The 20791-nt window shown below is 40.0% G+C and overlaps 1 long non-coding RNA gene across 11 annotated transcripts in view; it reads right to left on the reverse strand.

Moving 5' to 3' along the window:
- LOC147343074 (uncharacterized) overlaps positions 1-20791 on the reverse strand; it is a 143647-nt gene that overhangs the window by 114056 nt on the left and 8800 nt on the right. For 9 of the 11 annotated variants that reach the window (XR_015156975.1, XR_015156980.1, XR_015156976.1 and 6 more), the window contains exon 2: positions 8730-8815. This is a non-coding gene — a long non-coding RNA (uncharacterized LOC147343074). Of the gene's footprint in view, positions 1-7150; positions 7274-8729; positions 8816-20791 lie in introns of all 11 variants that reach the window. The other 2 variants (XR_015156978.1, XR_015156981.1) reach the window with 1 other exon arrangement.

Here is a 20791-nt window from a genome sequence, read left to right on the forward strand (position 1 = left end):
ATATGTTCAGGGGATCCTGTCAATCTCTGGTGAGGGGCTGGGCAAAGGAGGACAGGCAGTGCTCTTTGCTCCCTACGGTCTGGCCCATGGTGTGCGCAGAAATTTCCCCTGTGCCCCGGTGAGGGTCTGGAGAGAGACTGGGAGGATCACAGGACTGGCCAAGGCCTGGAGTTGGGAAGAGACCCTCAGTGACAGGTGGCACAGCAGCAGCGGATCCCCCTGTTCACCAAAAGATCGAATGAAACTAGTTTTCCTGTACTGAATGCCATTCAGACCAAACCATCCATCCCATGGCAAGACAAGTTAAGACAGAGAACATGTAAACGTGCCCTATCACCAGGAAACCTCATAAGCTTTTCCCCTACACAGAGAAACCATCTATGAGATAATAGAAAATTTATATATTACCAGTTTCTGGCACAGGGCTCCCCAAACCTTTGTAATCTCCTAAGTGCTAAGAGTATTAGGAGTGTCTTTTCTTCTAATATTTGATCTCTAACCCCACCTCCTTGACACAGGGCTCCTAAATCCCCTGGGAATTTTCTGGGTGACAGCAGTGTTTTTTGTTCTACTGAGGTGACTTTAAGTGGGTCCTTGAATAGAGGCCAGTCACCAGAAAGACCAAGCTATGATTAGAAGCTTGGAATTTTCAGTCCTAATCCCCATTCTCCAGGGCTGGAAATGGAGTTAATGATCGATCACACTTACACAATGAAGCCTCCATAAAAATCTCAAAAGCATGGGATTTGGAGAGCTACCAAGTTGGTGAACCCTAGAAAGTGCTGGGAGAGTGGCAGGCCAGAAGGGTGTACTTCCCACACACCTCGGCCTATGCGTGCTTCTCTCCCATCTGAATGTTCACCTGTAGCCTTCATCATATCCTTTTATAATAAACTGGTAAACACTAACTAAACTCTTTTCCTGGTTCCTGTGAGCCACTCCTGCAAATTAATGAAACCCAAACAGGGAGTCATAGTAACCTCTGATTTATAGTAGATGGATCAGAAATACAGGGGATAACATAGACTTGGCGATTGGCTTCGAAAGTAAGGTAGGAGCCGTCTAGTGGAGGCTTAACCTGGAGGATGTGACGCTGTCTCCAGGTTGATGATGATAGAATTAAATTGTAGGACCCCCAGATGATGCTGCAGAGAATTGCTTGTGTGTGGGGAAATATGTGTGGGGGGTGGGGAATGTCCACACACATCTTTTGTCAGAAGTGATGTGAGAGTAAAAGAGAGGAAGACAGGTTTTCTTTACACCATCTTTGGAAAAAATAAGGGCAGGAGCCAAGTGCCCCCATTACTAAGATGGACCTCTAAGTATTTCCTGGGAAGCCTTTTAAAACCAAAAGATAACGTAGTTTTTTCCACCCGCCTAGAGCAGCCCTCTGCTGCCTAGCAAGTGGTTATGAAAGATCTCATATAGGAAGTAAGGAAGCTACACTTTCTTGGACATCTGGTAGAATGTGTAAATTTGCTACCCTGGTATCATAGCTAACATTTATTAAGTTATTAAGTGTTACTACAGGCCTGGTACCACACAAAGTGTTTCACAAACCTTATTTTACTTAATCTTCACTCTGAATAAGTACTATTATTATCCCCTTTTACAGCTGAAGAAATAGAGGCAGAAAAAGATTAAGTAACTTTCTCAAAGTCTGTGGTGGAGTGAGGATTTGAATTCAAGCACTCAGATGGAGAACCCATATTCTTAACCCTTTTTTTTTTGGTATGTTCTTAAAAAACCTTCCTTTTATATAACATCTATGTCAAAGAGCTTCCTATGTAGCTCTCCGTTTACTTGACTAAGAACAATTCTGAAATTATATTGTTTGATGACAAAAGGAGGCTACCAGGAAATCTGGAGAGAGTGACCTTATGTACATGAATTTTGCGTACATTCTTATACTCAAAGAATTAGCTGGAATGATAGTCACTGAAATATTTAAATTGTTGACCCTGGATTATAGGATTTGAAGTGATTTTTAAATTCTTCTTTATTATTTCCTGATTAATTAAAATTTTATAAGATTATGGCTTCACTTTTAAGTAGAAGGCTTCATTTTTAAGTAAAAAAATACTCTTAAGTTTGTATTAATCAAGAGAGAACTGGCTTCACTATAATAACAAATCCTCAACTCTCAGTTGCTTATTAGCACATGCCATTTTCTTTCTTTTTTGCTAAAGATCTGGCAGCTCTACAGGGAAGCTTCCATTTGAATGGTAGCTCAGTAGTCAAGTCTGCTTCTATCTTAGAGTTCCACCATTTCAACCCTTATGGAGGGAGGGGATTACAGAGAATAAGGAATTTACACCTGCTGTTACATGTCTCCATTGGCCCAGAACCAATTCTATGGCCCCACTTAAACTGCAAGAGGTAGGAAGTGCCCCAGAATGAGAGAACTGAACATAACAAATGCAAGTAATCTCTATCATAAGGTGATTTCCATTTTGAAGACCATAAAAACAGAGTATGGCCTCTAGAACCCAGGCTGCCTGGGTTCATATCCCAACTTAGACAGTTAATGACTATATGACTTTGAGCAAGCTATTCGACTTCATTGTGCCTCAGAGTGTTATCCAGTGAGGATAACAGGTTGTTGTTCATATTAGATGAGGTTATACACTGCTAGGCACAAAAATTGTTCACAAAAATGACCAGGATAACCTATCCCAGGGCACATATGTGCCCACTTGCAATGTGATTTTCCACTCCTCTCATAAAAATGTAGTTTATCTCCCTGCCCTTGGATCTGGGTTGCACCTGTAACTTGCTTTGACCAATAGAATGTGGTGGAAGTGATGTTGGGACTTCTAAGCCTAGAACTTAACCAGCCTTAAAGCTTTTGCTCTCACCTCTTGGAGTTCTTCCCTGAAATTCCCATGTGAAGAAGCCCAGTCTAGTCTACTAGAGGATGAAAGATCAACAGAGGAGACACAAGCTGTCCCAGTTGAGGCCCCCTTAGACCCCCCAGCTAACAGCTCCCACCAAGTGCCAGACATTTGAGAGGGGACAATCAGGCCATTAGCGTGGACAGATAATTTGTAGTCACATACACAACCATAGGCAAGAAAGGCAGAAAAACCATCAGGATGAACCAAACCCAAACGGCTGACTCAGAGAATGATGAGTACAAATAAAATGTTTGTTACTTTGAACCACTAAGTGTAGCACAACATCTGTCTTAGCTCCATCACACTGCTTAGCACAGCACCCGGAGCACAGTAAGTATTTAATAGCAAGTGGTGTTATCATTATCTTCATCTAATTTAAAGCTCATAATAGTTATATAAGGAAGCCAGAACAGACAATTTCTAATCTCATTGCATAGATGAGGAAATGAAGGATAAGAGATGGCAAATGGTTTGTCCAATATGCAGAGTCCTTAGGAAGTCAATTGGGCATTTAAGACTCGACCCTGTGAACGCTTCTCCAGAACCTGCCTATTCTCCACCAATAAACCCCTTCCTGAACAGCAGCAAGCGACAGTGGAAGATTTTCTCCTACAGTTTTCCGATTACTAACTTCCCACCAAAGTGCACAATCGGCCTCCCAGTGCCCAAGTCTTTCCTGCTGATGATCTAAAGAATCAGGATGAACTTGTCAACTTGAGAAAAAGTAAAATTTTTTTAATGGCAAAGAAAATCGTTTCCTTGGAGGAGACTTGGAAAAGATAACCTTCTCTGTGAAATCAGAAATGATTTCAAGGGGGCTTCCTTGGTGGTCCGGTGGTTAAGCGCCCACTTTGCAGTGCAAGGGACACGGATTCGATCCCTGGTCTGGGAAAATTCCACATACCGTGGATACAACCAAGTCCATGCAGCACAACTGCTGAGCCCGCGCTCTAAAGCCTGTGTGCCGCAACAAGGAAACCCCCGCAGTGAGAAGCCTGTGCACTGCAATTATAGAGTAGCCCCCACTTGCTCAACTAGAAAAATCCTGCGTAGCAATGAAGACCCACCAAGCCAAATAAATAAATAAATCTTCCAAAAAAAAAAAAATGAGATTGGTGGGGAATCCATGTGCCTGATTCAGCAGTGATCAAAATTTTCTCAGAATGATTCCCACCACCTTTTAGTGACAGACCCCACTGACCTGTCTGTCAATCACAGATATTTACAAGTCCCTAAACCTAAGAGCTCCCCACCAACTCCTGCAGAAAGTTTTTTGGTCATGACTGTATCTCAGTTATTTTTAAAGTTTCTTGCTCTTTCACAGGTAAATGATGAGTTCTATACCATTGAGCTGACAGAGACTTATTTCTTCTATATGTAAACATTTCTAATCCTTCCACCTCCCCAAAGTCGAACTGCAAACATAACTAACTCATCTCTTTCCTTTCTTCCCTCATGAAAAATTCATCAGCAAGTCATGTTTGTCCTTACCTTCACATTCTACCCGAAGTCCAACTACTTCTCACCATCTCTACTATGACAGCCGCTCATTTCTCACTTGAACCAGAACAATAGGCTTCCAACTGGTCTCCCTGCTTGCACGCTCTATAATAATAGTGTCCAGCAGAACTTTCTGCGGTGCTAAAAAAATTCTATGTCTACATTGTCCAATATGGTTGCCATTAGCCACATGTAGCTATTTAAATCTGTCTGGTTCAACTGCAGAATTAAATTTTAATTTAAACATGAGTAGCCACTTAGAGTTAGTGGTAACAATACTGGACAGTACAAATAAATAACACTCTGCAAATCACACAATTTACCTGCTTAATATCTTTCACTGCAATTAAAATAAAATATAAAGCCCCTGCCTGGTCCGCAGGGTCTGTCATGGTCTGGCCTCTGCCTACCTTCTCCCCCTAGCTCAATACACTCCAGGCCCAAGTCAAGTTCAGCCAGACTCTCAAATACATCACGTTCACTATCTCTGGCATTTGCGCTCCTTCTTCCATGGATCCTCACATAATCAACTGCTCCTTCTCATTCAAATTCCTGCTCAAATGTTACCTCTTCAGAGAGCCTTCTCTGGCAGCATCCCTGCTGCTGCTGTTGCTAAGTCACTTCAGTCATGTCCGACTCTGTGCGACCCCATAGATGGCAGCCCCCCACGCTCCCCGTCCCTGGGATTCTCCAGGCGAGAACACTGGAGTGGGTTGCCATTTCCTTCTCCAATGCATGAAAGTGAAAGTGAAGTCACTCAGTCGTGTCCGACTCCTAGCAACCCCATGGACTGCAGCCTACCAGGCCCCTCTGTCCATGGGATTTTCCAGGCAAGAGTACTGGAGTGGGTTGCCATTGCATCCCTAGTCTGTCCTAAATCCTATCACATTTAACACATTGTAAGAAACACAACATTTATCATAAACTGAAACAATTTGTTTCCATGTATTTGTTTTTCAGTTTGATTGTGTCCTCTAGAAAAAAAAAAAAAAAGGCCATTTGTTTATCACTCTCCTAGTGTCTTGAATGAATCAGGGACCCATTAGGTGACAGTCCAGTAGTCAGTGTTTCTTAGAAAAGGAGAGAATTACATGTTGTTTTTTCTATGTCTGAACAATTATTGACCACAGGCAACTGTCCTAAAACTGGGCCCTAACCGATGGGCTCAGAATTACTCTGGGAGGTATGAGAGCTGTGGAAATCATTTAGCCTTTCTTTCTCTTTCTCCATAAGATTCTATTTCTTCTCACTGATGACAAAAGAAATGATCTCTAGTGAGAACGAAATGATGGAGGCTATTTGAAATTCTCCCACCCCTATGAACACAGTGAATGTGAATGAACAATCTCAGGAAAAGTCTTCACAAAGCTAGTTGCTCACTGACCACCTTTTGGGAAGAATTATGGATTGACCACTGCATTAAGGGGTAAGGTCCATAGAAACTAATGAAGCTTTCAAGGTTAGCCCATGCTATTGGAATGAGGAACTGCTGAGACTCAAATCTGCATCTCAGCACTAACTCACCTGCAAGCTCTTTGATTTCCTGAAAGATCTTTCATGAGGATACCCATGCTTACTAAACCTTTCTTGACCTAGTCCAGACTGAGGATGAAACCAAAAAGCCTAGGGATTTAGCATTTTAATCATACTTTCACATGTCAGTACCTTTAAGGTAGGCTCACACAGAGTGATCATGAAGTAGTTAAACAGCAAAATCTCCGAATTCTAGTCAGTGAAGAATGTCTGAGATAGAATATCATAGGGTCAGGACTTCTGTGTGAAGAGGGGGACATTTCAAGGCAAAGACTCATCATTCATTCATTTCCTTCAATAAACATTTAGGAAGCTCCTGCTGTGTGCCAGTAACTTAGGAGAGGAATGGGGTAACAGAGACAAAGATAATGAAGCCTATGGTTTTTGACCTGGGACAATGCCCCATCACTTTTCTGATATCAGATAAGCCCTCCCCCAGAGCCACAGGGCTGGCTGACAACAGGGCACCACGCCCCTGTCCTCAGTCAGAGGAATTTTTATTGGGGACAAATAGAAAAGACTGCCATTTGTCTCTGGGGACACCTTTCTGGAAACCCAGTACCATCATGGCTAAATTGTCCATCATGTGGAAGAACACTGTCTGCAGTAGGAGGCAAGGAAGCCATTACAGAGACTGAAGTAAAGGGAGGGAGAAGGAGTGGAAGGAGGCTAAGAGGGAGACCACTGGGAACTGTGTGCCACTCGGATCCAGTCACGTCAAATACCAGCACCACCCCTCCCTTTTTAAAAATCCCTTTCATGATCTTGAGCCCATAAATCCTGCCCTCCCCAGCATGCACAGTTTTCTTTTCCCTTATACTGATTTCAGCCACCTGCAGCTGAGAGAATTTAGATAAAGTCAGAGACTATGAGGAGGTCAATTTAGTAGCCAAGCAACCATATATATAAATAATTGCAGAATTATAATTACATAAATGTAATTGTATATAAATTATGTAGGCAAAAATACAATACACAGTCACTGCACAGAAGAGAGAATGATCAACTCTGCTTGGATGGTTCCCAGTCCATCAGCCAGGGCTTGGTTTATTCCTTTTTAGGGAATTCAGTAAATGCTAAGTCACAGATAAACAGCACACAGTTGCACTCTTACTCAAGACAGGATTTGTGACACCATATTCAAGCCTAGAAGAGCACAAATCTGCCAAGCTGAGGAACTGCAAAAGATGCAAATGGAATGGTATTAGAAAAATACATACCTATGGTTCAACAGACGTGGTCTACTTGGTGTGGCAGATTAGAGACACACACATTCTTTCTTACTCATCCTAGTGAGAGGTGGGGTCTAATTCCCCTCCTCTGGATGGGCCTTCCTGACTTGCCTAATCAATAAAAAGCAGTAGAAGTGATGTTCTAGAGAGCTTAGGTCATAAATGGTTGTTGTTTTATGCCACTAAGTTCTGAGATGATCTGTTAGGTAGCAATAGATAACCAAAACACTTCCCATAGGAGGAGAGTGCATGTTATGTTGGAGATAAAACTAGAAAAACTGGCAGATCCTGGAGGGTTTGGATTTTATCTAACAAATCTTGAGGGATCATGAAACATTTGCCTTCTTGAACAATCATTTCAGACAGGATTATGGAGACTGGATTGGAGGTGAACCAATCCAGAGTGAGGGACACCAGTTACCGATAACTACAGTCATCTAGGCAAGAGGTGAGGAGGACCTGGCCTGAAACACTAACAATGGAATCTGAAAGGAAAGAGTAGAAACAGGACGTTATGCGTAGGCAGAAACCGGGTGCCTATGTATCGATTAGATGAGAAGCTTAAAGGAGGAAGGCAAACATCAAGGTTTGGATGACTGAAGTTGCCATTAACCACGTAAAAACTATAGGAGGATGACATGATTAAGAGTTCAGTTTTTGACATAATTAACTTGAGGGAATCTGAATGGAGATACCTACTAGACACTGAGGTCACAAGAGCAATTAAATACTCACTTACACAGTGTTTTGTTCAGTGTCTATCTTTCCCGGCTAGATTTCGAGCAGAGATTATTTTCCTTACTGATCACTAAATACTCAGCACCTGACTGCCAGTGTGTCTAGGGTAGAGCCAGCTTTCAAATAATATTTGTTGAACTAATGAATCAATGAAATGAATTCCAGCAGGGGACTCGAATCACCATGATTCTCAACTTTAAATATTGAACTTATCTGGATACCTTTCAAAGTCACTGATGCTTGGGTTACCCCCCTCCACACCCCGGAGGTTCTGATTAAACTGGTTTTGGCTGCGGCCTTGGATTAGCACTTTTGAGACTACCCAACCGATTTTGATGAACAGTCATACTGGATGCACAGATCTGGGCAGAATCCGCATACCAACAGCTATGACTTTAAAGTTGTTCCTGTCCCAGCAAAAAGCTAAGGTGGACTATAAAACTCTAATATAAAATTACTTCCCACGTTTCTGTCCACAAAACACAGAGTAGAGGAGCAAAAAAATCAGAGCTCTTAGCAGGAATCCAGGAGGCAGTAGCAAACATTTTGCCATGTGACGGTTAAAGGAACTAAAACCTCCTTAAATTTCAAAATTACACAGAATTATACAGTAGATAATAGAAACAGCATTAGCCAGACACATAGAAACCACAGAAATATGGTTCTGGGCTTCAAACAATACCATTAAAGAAAATGAAAGAAAATTCACACAGTGGAAGAAACAAAACTCTATCTGGTAAGGGGCTTGTATCCTGAAAACAAACCTTACAACTCAATATTGAGAAGAAAAGTAACCTAATTTTAAAAATAAGCAAATAGTTTCACCTACCTTCTGTATGATAATGACTCCTTTCATCCATATCTCCAGCCCAGATCACTCCTTGGAGCCTTTCAGGACACCTCCAGTAGGATAGTCTGTGAGACAAATAAAAACTTACAGACCCCAAACTGAATTAACTATGGGTCCCCACCAACCTGTCCATCTCATAGTCTTGAGTTATCTTCTGTCCCCTCTCTTCTCTCATCTCCTACATCCATCAATCACTGAGTCTTACTCAATTATGCTCAGAATGACCCACAGTGCCCCCCCTCCATTGGCTTCTATGCAGAAGTTCACCTTTTTTCTCCCTTTTCCCCTAGTCAGCTCCTGCTGGCTGACCGTAAAGGTTCAGTCATCATGCTTCGTGAAAGAAAGCCTTCCTTGAGGTCCCCGTGGCTGTCCCAGAAGGCCAAGGAGGAGTCCCTGCGCTGCGTTTCTTGATTCAGTATGTTATGCTTTATAGCATTCTTCGTATCCTTTTTAAAGCTTGGGCTTTTTTTCCAGTTGATTTCCCTCACTGGACTAAAAACTCCCTAAAGACAGAATCTGTTTCATTCATTGTGTGCCTCCATTAGACATAGCACCACAAGCCCGGCATACAGTCATTCTTGAACTCAGTTTCAAGGAAGACTGGAAATAAAGTCCTAATATATTAGTTAAATGTGAGCGTTCATATGTAAAAGTCTTCCCAAAGTGTGCTCCAGGAAATGGTACTTCTTTGGAGGCGGGAGGAAATATGCTCAAATAAGTTTGAGAAACAAAAGACACTGTTTTCTTGCTCTTGAAGATTCACAATGTTTTCTAGCATATCAAATACTATGAGAAATCCTTCAATACAGAAGTCCTTTTAAATTTTTCATCTGGCTTCCCAAGCATATTGAACACGGGGTCATTTGTTAATATTCTATAGAGCTGTTGGTCTGCCACTTCTCTTAGAATGCCAGATCAGGTTGTCACATCCTTCTTTTGGAGAAAATTTTCCCCTCTGCCTAGATCAGAAATGTGTAACATTTTTCTTTCAAGGATCAGAGAATATTTTAGATCTGGCCACATATGTCCGTATCACATATTCTTCTTTGTTCACTTTTTCCCCCTCCAATTCTTTAAAAATGAAAAAAAAGAAAAAACATTCTTTGCTCAATGGCCTGTGTGCTAGAAGATGATAGTTACCCACAAATGTCCCAGATTCTATCATTTTTTACCACTCTTTTGGCCACAGTTATTTATTTGGTCTTGAGATGGGTACATAATCCCAGTTGTGACAATTAGAATCTTTTCATGGAAAAATTAGACTATGACTAAGAAACATCTGATTGCTCTTTTAAAATGAAGAGAGGCAACTTAAGAATAATTAGCAATAACTGTGTTCTGCCGTGTGGCATGAAAATAGAAGGCCAGACCTTGATAAGTGATAAGAATGAGGCAACTGAGAAGGAGATATAAACAGAGGATAGAGAATTTCCAGGGTATTTTATAGTACCCAGGGTTTGTGTTCAGTCTTTCCTGTGCTTCACAAGTGGCTTCTATCATATGCAACCAAGAGATCTAATAAATTCACTTTGAGAAATTAGAAAAAGAAAATAGGGAAAAGATTTCAACAGACATTTCTCCAAAGAAGAACATGCACATAGTCAATAAACATAAAAAAGAAGCTCAACATCATTAGTCATCATGTAAACACAATCAAAACTGCAATGAGATACCATTTCACAAATGTTAGGATTGCTAAAACAAAATAATAACAACAAAACAAGTTGGACAAAATTGCTGAGAAATTAGAGCCATTATATATTGCTAGCAGCAATATAAAATGATATCAGCCACTTTTGAAAACAGTTTCACAAAACGTTAAACACAGAGTTTCTAAATGACTCAGCAGTTCCATTCCCAGGTATCAACACAAGAGAAATTAATGTTTTATGCAAAAACTAGTACTTAAATTTGTTCATAGCAGCAAATTCATAACAGCCAAAAAGTGAAAACAATCTAACTGTCTACCAGCGAGTCAATGGATAAATAAAATGTAGTATATATCTATAATGAAACAACATTCAGCAATTAAAAAGGAAAAAGCAGATTTTTAGAGCAATGAAAATTCTCTGTATGATTTTATAATGATGGATATATGTCAATATGTTGCTGTTGTTCAGTTGCTAAGTCATGTCCAGCTTTTTGCAACCCCTTGGACTGCAGCATGCCAGGATTCCCTGTCCTCCACTATCTCCCAGAGTTTGCTCAAGTTTATGTTTATTCAGTCGGTAATGCTATCCAACCATCTGTCAGTATACATGTGTCCAAACCCAGAGAATGTACAGCAGCAAAAGTGAACCTATAAAGGATGGATAACTCTGGGTGATTATGTGTCAATATAGGTCCATCCCTGGTAACATTGTACAATGTACAAAAGTACAATGGTACAACACACCAAATTACCATTCTGGTGAGTAACGCTGATAATACAGGGAGACTATCCATGTATGGGAGCAGGAGATATATGAGAAAACTATCTTCCTCTCAATTATGTTGTGAAACTAAAACTTCTCTAAAAAGTAAAATCTTTAAAAAAATACAGAGTTGATAAATTAGATATTTGGGATTACTAAACTGACAACTTTGGGGCTCCAAAATCACTGCAGATGGTGACTGCAGCCATGAAATTAAAAGACGCTTACTCCTTGGAAGGAAAGTTATGACCAACCTAGACAGCATATTGAAAAGCAGAGACATTACTTTGCCAACAAAGGTCCATCTAGTCAAGGCTATGGTTTTTCCAGTGGTCATGTATAGATGTGAGAATTGGACTGTGAAGAAGGCAAGAATTGATGCTTTTGAACTGTGGTGTTAGAGAAGACTCTTCAGAGTCCCTTGGACTGCAAGGAGACCCAACCACTCCATTCTAGAGGAGATCAGTCCTGGGTGTTCTTTGGAAGGAATAATGCTAAAGCTGAAACTCCAGTACTTTGGCCACCTCACGAGAAGAGTTGACTCATTGATGCTGGGAGGGATTGGGGGCAGGAGAAGAAGGGGACGACAGAGGATGAGATGGCTGGATGGCATCACCGACTCGATGGACGTGAGTCTGAGTGAACTCCGGGAATTGGTGATGGACAGGGAAGCCTGGTGTGCTGCGATTCATGGGGTCGCAAAGAGTCGGACATGACTGAGCAACTGAACTGAACTGAACCGAAAACTAAAATGGACTGGAATGGGCGAATTTAACTGCAATAGATGACCATTATATCTACTACTGTGGGCAAGAATCCCTTAGAAGAAATGGACTAGCCATCACAGTCAAAAAGAGAGTCCAAAATGCAGTACTTGGATGCAATCTCAAAAACAACAAAATGATCTCTGTTCTTTTCCAAGGCAAACCACTCAATACCACAGTAATCCAAGTCTATGCCCTGACCGTAATGCTGAAGAAGCTGAAACTGAACGGTTCTCTGAAGACATACAAGACCTTCTAGAACTAACACCCCCAAAAGATGTCCTTTTCATTATAGGGGACTGGAATGCAAGAGTAGGAAGTCAAGAAACACCTGGAGTAATAGGCAAATTTGGCCCTGGAGTACAGAATGAAGCAGGGCAAAGCTAATAGAGTTTTGCCAAGAGAACGCACTATTTATAGCAAACACCCTCTTCCAACAACACAAGAGAAGACTCTACACATGGACATCACCAGATGGTCAAGACCAGGAGCTGACTGTGGCTCAGATCATGAACTCCTTATTGCCAAATTCAGACTGAAATTGAAGAAGTAGTGAAAACCACTAGATCATTCAGGTATGACCTAAATCAAATGCCTTACAATTATACAGTGGAAATGAGAATTAGATTCAAGGGATTAGATCTGATAGACAGAGTGCCTGAAGAACTATGGACAGAGGTTTGTAAATTGTACAGGAGGCAGGGATCAAGACCATACCCAAGGGAAAGAAATGCAAAAAGGCAAAATGGTTGTCTGAGGAGGCCTTACAAATAGCTGTGAATAGAAGAGAAGTGAAAGGCAAAGGGAAAAACGAAAGACATACCCATTTGAATCCAGATTTCCAAAGAATAGCAAGGAGATATAAGAAAGCCTTCCTCAATGATCAGTGCAAAGAAATAGAGGAAAACAATAGAATGGGAAAGCCTAGAGATCTCTTCAAGAAAATTAGAGATACCAAGGGAACATTTCATGCAAAGATGGGCTCAATAAAGGACAGAAATGGTATGGACCTAACAGAAGCAGAAGATATTAAGAAGAGGTGGCAAGAATACACAGAAGAACTGGACAAAAAAGATCTTCATGATCCAGATAATCACGATGGTGTGATCACTCACCTAGAGCCAGACATCCTGGAATGTGAAGTCAAGTGGGCCTTAGCAAGCATCACTACGAACAAAGCTAGTGGAGGTGATGGAATTCCAGCTGATCTATTTCAAATCCTGCAAGATGATGTTGTGAACATGCTGCACTCAGTATGCCAGCAAATTCGGAAAACTTGGCAGTGGCTACAGGACTAGAAAAGGTCAGTTTTCATTTCAATTCCAAAGAAAGGCAATGCCAAAGAATGCTCAAACTACCGCACAACTACACATATCTCACACGCTAGTAAAGTAATGCTCAAAATTCTCCAAGCCAGGCTTTAACAATACATGAACCGTGAACTTCCAGATGTTCAAGCTGGATTTAGAAAAGGAGGAGGAACCAGAGATCAAATTTTCAACATATGCTGGATCATCGAAAAAGCAAGAGAGTTCCAGAAAAACATCTACTTCTGCTTTATTGACTATGCCAAAGCCTTTGACTGTGTGGACCACAACAAACTGTGGAAAATTCTTAAAGAGATGGGAATACCAGACCCCCTGACCTGACTCTTGAGAAATCTGTATGCAGATCAGGAAGCAACAGTTATAACTGGACATGGAACAACAGACTGGTTCCAAATAGGAAAAGGAGTACATCAAGGCTGTATATTGTCACCCTGCTTATATAACTTATATGCAGAGTACATCATGAGAAATGCTGGGCTGGATGAAGCACAAGCTGGAATCAAGATTGCAGGGAGAAATATCAATAACCTCAGATATGCAGATGGCACTACCCTTATGGCAGAAAGTGAGGAAGAACTAAAGAGCCTCTTGGTGAAAGTGAAAGAGGAGAGTGAAAAGGTTGGCTTAGAACTCAACATTCAGAAAATTAAGATCATGGCATCTAGTCCCATCATTTCATGGCAAATAGATGGGGAAACAGTGGAAACAATGACAGACTTTATTTTGGGGGGCTCCAAAATCACTGCATATGGTGACTCAAGCCATGAAATTAAGAGACATTTGTTCCTTGGAAGAAAAGTTATGACCAACCTAGACAGCATATTAAAAAGCAGAGACATTACTTTGCCGACAAATGTCCATCTAGTCAAAGCTATTTTTTTCCCTGTATTCATGTATGGTTGTGAGAGTTGGACTATAAAGAAAGCTGAAGAATTGATGCTTTTGAACTTTGGTGTTGGAGAAGACACTTGAGAGTCCGTTGGACTGCAAAGAGATCCAACCAGTCCATACTAAAGGAAATCAGTCCTGAATATTCATTGCAAGGACTGATGCTAAAGCTGAAACTCCAATACTTTTGCTACCTGATGCAAAGAACTGACTCATCTCAAAAGATCCTGATGCTGGGAAAGATTGAAGGCAGGAGGAGAAGGGGATGACAGAGGATGAGATGGTTGGATGGCATCACCAACTCAATGGACATGAGTTTGAGTAAACTCCAGGAGTTGACGATGGACAGGGAGGACTGGCGTGCTGCAGTCCATGGGATCACAAAACCAGACTAGACTGAGCAACTGAACTGAACTGAAACTGATATTACTGTATATAAAACAAACAATAAGACCAACTGTATAGCATAAGGAAACAAGGAACTATATTCAATATGTTGTAATAGCTTATGGTGCTGGAGAAGATTCTTGAGAGTCCCTTGGACAGCAAGGAGATCAAACCAGTGAATCCTAAATGAAATCAACCCTGAATATTCACTGGAAGGACTGACATTGAAACTGAAGCTCCAATACCTTGGCCACCTGAGGCGAAAAGCTGACTCACTGAAAAAACCATGATGCTGGGAATGATTGAGGGCAAGAGGAGATGGGGGAGACAGAGGATGAGATGGTTAGATAGCATCACTGACTCAATGGACATGAGTTTGAGCAAACTCCGGGAGATAGTAAAGGGAAGTCTAGCATGTAGCACTTCACGGGGTCACAAAGAGTTAGATACAATTTAGCAACTAAACAACAGCAACTTGTAATGGAAAAGAATCTTAGAGCATATACACATGTATATGTGTAACTGAATCCTTTGCTGGGCACCTGAAACTAACACATTTTAAGTTAACTATACTTCAATTTTCTTAATGGTTAAAAAACAAAATAAATGGTTAACAGCAGGTACAAAATAAAGCATTTCTATATATTTCCATCTTTATTAAGTTCAGAAACTGGCTAAACTAATCCATGATATTATTAAGGATATTAGTTTCTTGCAAAGAAGGGCTAAATTTGGAAATGGTGCATCAAGGGGGCTTTTAGGATCCTAGTAATGTTCTATTTCATGTGTCTAGTGATTTCATGGAGGTACTCACTTAAAAACTTTTTGCTGTGTCTAAAATATATGCATTTTTCTGTAGGTTTGTTATACTTTAAAATAAAAATGAATTTTTAAAAGGGAAAAAAAGGAACAAAGTACTGATACGTGCTACAATATAGATGAACCTTAAAAATACTATACTAAGTGAAAGAAGTATTATATAAAACATCACTTATTATTTGATTCCATTTATATGAAATATTTTGAAAAGGCAAATCTTTGGAGGCAGAAAGTAAATAGTGGTTACCTGGGCCCAGTGATAGAAATGAGAGTGATTACAAATAGGCATGAAATTTCTATTTGGAGTGATGGAAATGTTCTAAGATTAGACTATATGATAGTTGCACAACTTTGAGAATATACTTTAAAAATTGTACACTTTAAATAGCAAAGTTTATGGCATATTAATTATAATCTCAATAAAGTTTTGAAAATACAGATGAAATGGACAAATTCCTGAAAAAGGCAACTTTCCAAATCTAATACATGAAATTGTTACTATATGCAGATAGCATGACTATATATAGAAAAACCTAAGGACTCCACACAAAAACTACTAGATCTAATAAATGAACTCAACAAAGTAGCAAGCAGGATACAAGATTAACATTCAAAAATCAACTGTATTTCTTTACACTAATAATGAAATATCAGAAAAGGAATGTAAAAAATACCTTTTAAAATAGCAACCCCCCCCAAAAAAAAATAAAATTCCCAGGATGGCATATACCTGGAGAAAACTATAATTCAAAAAGATATATGCACTTCTATGCATATAGCAGCCCTATTCACAGTAGCCAAGACACGGACACAACCTAGATGTCCACTGACAGATAAATGCATAAAGATGTGGTGCGTATATACAGTGTGATTCTACTGAATCATAATGCGCGGAATCTAAAATATAGCACAAATGAACCTATCTACAAAGCATAAACAGACTCACAGACACGCAGAAGAGCCTTGTGGTTGCCAAGGGGGAGTGGGTGGAAGAGGGATGGACTGGGAGTTTGGGATTAGCAGATGTTTACATACAGGATGAATGAACAACAGGTCTTACTGTACAGCACAGGGAACCATATTCAGTAATCCTGTGATAAACAATAATGCAAAAAATATAAAAAGAAAACGTCTACACTATACATAACTGAGTCACTGTTGTACAGCAGGGATTAGTACAACATTGTAAATCAACTATCCTTCAGTAAGATAAATAAAAATTTTTTAAAAAGAAATAGAAAGTCTGAATGAAATTAAAAATCAATGATACACATCCTTAAGCAAAAACCTTCCCACAAAGAAAATTTCAAGTCAAGACAGCTTGCAGTAAATTCTTCTGAACACTTAAAGAAAAAATAAAACCAATATTCCAAACAAAAAACTCGCTCAGAGCCTAGAGAAGAGGAATATTTTCCAACTCATTTTATAAGATTAGCATAACCTTGGAGTTTCCTTCTATCACTAGATTAGTGAGCGTTTGTTAAATTTTATATAAGATTTTTTCTACCTCTGTTGAGATGATTATATGGGGTTTTCTCCTTTATGTTAAAATGATAATATATTATGACAAAAAGCCTTCCCAGGTGGCTCAATAGGAAAGAATTCACCTGCCGGCACAGGAGGTACAGGAGATACAGGTTCAGTCTCAGTTGCGCAGATCCCCTAGAGAAGGGAATGGCAACCTGCTCTAGTATTCTTGCCTGGTGCATCCCAAAGACAGAGGCCTGGCAGGCTACAATCCATGTGATCACAAAGAGTCGGACACAACTGAGTACACGCTAAGGCCAAGTGGAATTTATGCCAGGAATGTAATCTTAGAATAAGAATAAAAATCACAAGTTATAAAAGACTATTAAATTAGACTTCACTAAATTTAAAGAATTTCTGTCTAAAAAAGAAATAACAATTGTTGGCAAGGATATAGAGAAAAGGGAACACTTGTGCATGGTTGGTGGGAATGTAAATCGGTGCAGCCCCTATAGAAAACAGTATGGAGGTTTCTCAAATTTTTTTAAATAACTAGGATATGGATCCACATGATCCAACCTCTCAGTATTTATGCAAAGAAAATGAAAATATTAACTAGAAAAGATATATGCACTCTCATGTTCATTGCAGGGTTATTTACAAAGCCAAGATATGGAAACAATCCAGGGATCCATCAATGGATGAATGGATAGAGAAATTCTTGCCATTTGTGACAACATGAATGAGGGTATTATGCTAAGTGAAATAAGTCAGACAGAGAAAGACAAATATTGTATGATTTCATTTGTATAAGAAACTGAAATTTTAAAAAATAATTAAAAAAAAAAAAACATTTAAAACCCACCAAGCTTATATCATTCTGAAGGAGATCAGCCCTAGGATTTCTTTGGAAGGAATGATGCTAAAGCTGAAACTCCAGTACTTTGGCCACCTCATGCAAAGAGTTGACTCATTGGAAAAGACTTTGATGCTGGGAGGGATTGGGGGCAGGAGGAGAAGGGGACGACAGAGGATGAGATGGCTGGATGGCATCACCGACTCGATGGACGTGAGTCTGGGTGAACTCGGGGAGTTGGTGATGGACAGGGAGGCCCGGCGTGCTGCGATTCATGGGGTTGCAAAGACATGACTGAGCAACTGAACTGAAGAGAATAAATCTTATAAGTTCTCATCACAAGAAAAAAAAACTGTAACCAAGACTTCCCTGGTGGTTCAGTAGTTGAGAGTCCACAGATCAATGCAGGGGATTGATCCCTGGTCTGGGAAGATTCCACATGTCATAGGATGACTAAGCCCATGAGCTACAAAAACAGAAGCCCATGCATCTAGAGCCCGCGCTCTGCAACAAAAGAAGCCACCACAACGAGAAGCCCACACACTGCAACAAAGAGTAGTCTCTGCTCACAATTAGAGAAAGCCCCTTGGGAAACAATGAAGATCCAGTAGAATAAAGCAAAAAGAAAAAACCAAACTGTAACCATGTATGTTAACAGATATTCACCAGACTTATTGTGGTACTCATTTTGCAGCACATAAAAATATAACGTTATACACCTGAAACTAACAGAATATTTTATGTCAATTATACCTCAATTTAAAAAACTAAAAAAAAAAAGAATAAAAAGATACAGAAACAATCCAGGGATCCGTCAATGGATGAACAGATTAAAGAAAATCTTGCCATTTGTGACAACATGGATGGATATACTAAGGGAAAAAACACTAACCCTAATAAAAACCAGTATACCAACATTAATAGCAAACATACACACTTTTTAAAGATTGCTAGAAATAGTTACTGTGTAATAACAAAAGTTTCAATTAATTAGGAAGATATAATTTCAATATTATATGCATAACATTATGAAATATATAAAGCAAGAACTTAACGTATCACAAAAGGATAAATACATCATCAAGTTAAGCAATTTCAACCTGGCAAATACTACCTCATCCAGGGATATACCATGTTGCCATCATATAACCCTGGTATGATGTGATGAGAAGAGCATTTCACCTTTGTGACCTTCCTCATCAAACCTGTAACTCCAATCTATGAGAAAAACATCAGACAAACAGAAATTGAAAGACATCCTACAAAACATCTGATTAGTATTCCTCAAAATTGTCAGTCATCCAAAACATAGAAAGACTAAGAAATTATCACAAAACAGAGCATACCAGGAGACAAGATGACTAAATGCAATCAGGTACTCTGAATATAATTCTGAAATAGAGTAAAAGACATCAGTGGAAATGATTGAAATTTAAATGATTCTAGAGTTTAGTTAATTGTAATGTATTAATGTTGGTTTGCTAGTTGTGACAAATGCACCATGGTAACATTCAGAAAACGAAGATCATGGCATCCGGTCCCATCACTTCATGGGAAATAGATGGGAAACAGTGGAAACAGTGTCAGACTATTTTTTTGGGCTCCAAAATCACTGCAGATGGTGACTGCAGCCATGAAATTAAAAGACACTTACTCCTTGGAAGGAAAGTTATGACCAACCTAGATAGCATATTCAAAAGCAGAGACATTACTTTGCCAACAAAGGTCCCTCTAGTCAAGGCTGTGGTTTTTCCTGTGGTCATGTATGGATGTGAGAGTTGGACTGTGAAGAAAGCTGAGCGCTGAAGAATTGATGCTTTTGAACTGTGGTGTTGGAGAAGACTCTTGAGAGTCCCTTGGACTGCAAGGAGATCCAACCAGTCCATTCTGAAGGAGATCAGCCCTGGGTGTTCTTTGGAAGGAATGATGCTAAAGCTGAAACTCCAGTACTTTGGCCACCTCATGAGATGAGTTGACTCATTGGAAAAGACTCTGATGCTGGGAGGGATTGGGGGCAGGAGGAGAAGGGGACGACAGAGGATGAGATGGCTTGATGGCATCATTGACTCCATGGACGTGAGTCTGGGTGAACTCCGGGAGTTGGTGATGGACAGGGAGGCCTGGCGTGCTGTGATTCATGGGGTCGCAAAGAGTCGGAAATGACTGAGCAACTGAACTGAACTGAACTGAAGTTAAGATGTTAATGCTGGGGGAAACTGGGTGAGAGATATACAGGAAATCTCTGTACTAAATCTACAAGTTTTATGTAAATCTAAAACCATTCTAAATTGCAAGTTTATTTTTTAAAATTTCTGTTCATCAAAAGACAACATTGAAAAAAAAAAAAAGACCATGAGGGAAGGAAAAGACAAAAACACTGACTGGGAGAAAATATTTGCAATAAATACATCTAATAAAGAACTCAATTCTTTTTTTACAAAAAACCCATATATAATACATACCATATAGTTCAGTTCAGTCGCTCAGTCGTGTTGGACTCTTTACGACCCCATGAACTGCAGCATGCCAGGCCTCCCTGTCCATCACCAACTCCCAGAGTTTACCCAAACTCACGTCCATTGAGTCGGTGATGCCATCCAACTATCTCATCCTCGGTTGTCCCCTTCTCCTCCTGCCTTCAATCTTTCCCAACATCAGGGTCTTTTCAAATGAGTCAGCTCTTCGCAACAGGTGGCCAAAAATTGGAGTTTCAGGTTCAGCATCAGTCCTTCTAATGAACACCCAGGACTGATCTACTTTAGGATGGACTGGTTGGATCTCCTTGCAGTCCAAGGGCCTCTCAAGAGTCTTCTCCAACACCACAGTTCAAAAGCATCAATTCTTCTGTGTTCAGCTTTCTTTATAGTCCAACTCTCACATCCATACATGACTACTGGAAAAACCATAGTCTTGACTAGACAGACCTTTGTTGGCAAAGTAATGTCTCTGCTTTTTAATATGCTGTCTAGGTTGGTCATAACTTTCCTTCCAAGGAGTAAGTGTCTTTTAATTTCATGGCTGCAATCACCATCTGCAGTGATTTTGGAGCCCCCCAAAATAAAGTCTGTCACTGTTTCCACTGTTTCCCCATCTATTTGTCATGAAGTGATGGGACCAG

Source organism: Bos grunniens, chromosome 28, assembly GCF_055505025.1.
Source record: "Bos grunniens cultivar Pamir isolate PY7600 chromosome 28, Bosgru_T2T1.0, whole genome shotgun sequence".
NCBI lineage: Eukaryota > Metazoa > Chordata > Mammalia > Artiodactyla > Bovidae > Bos > Bos grunniens.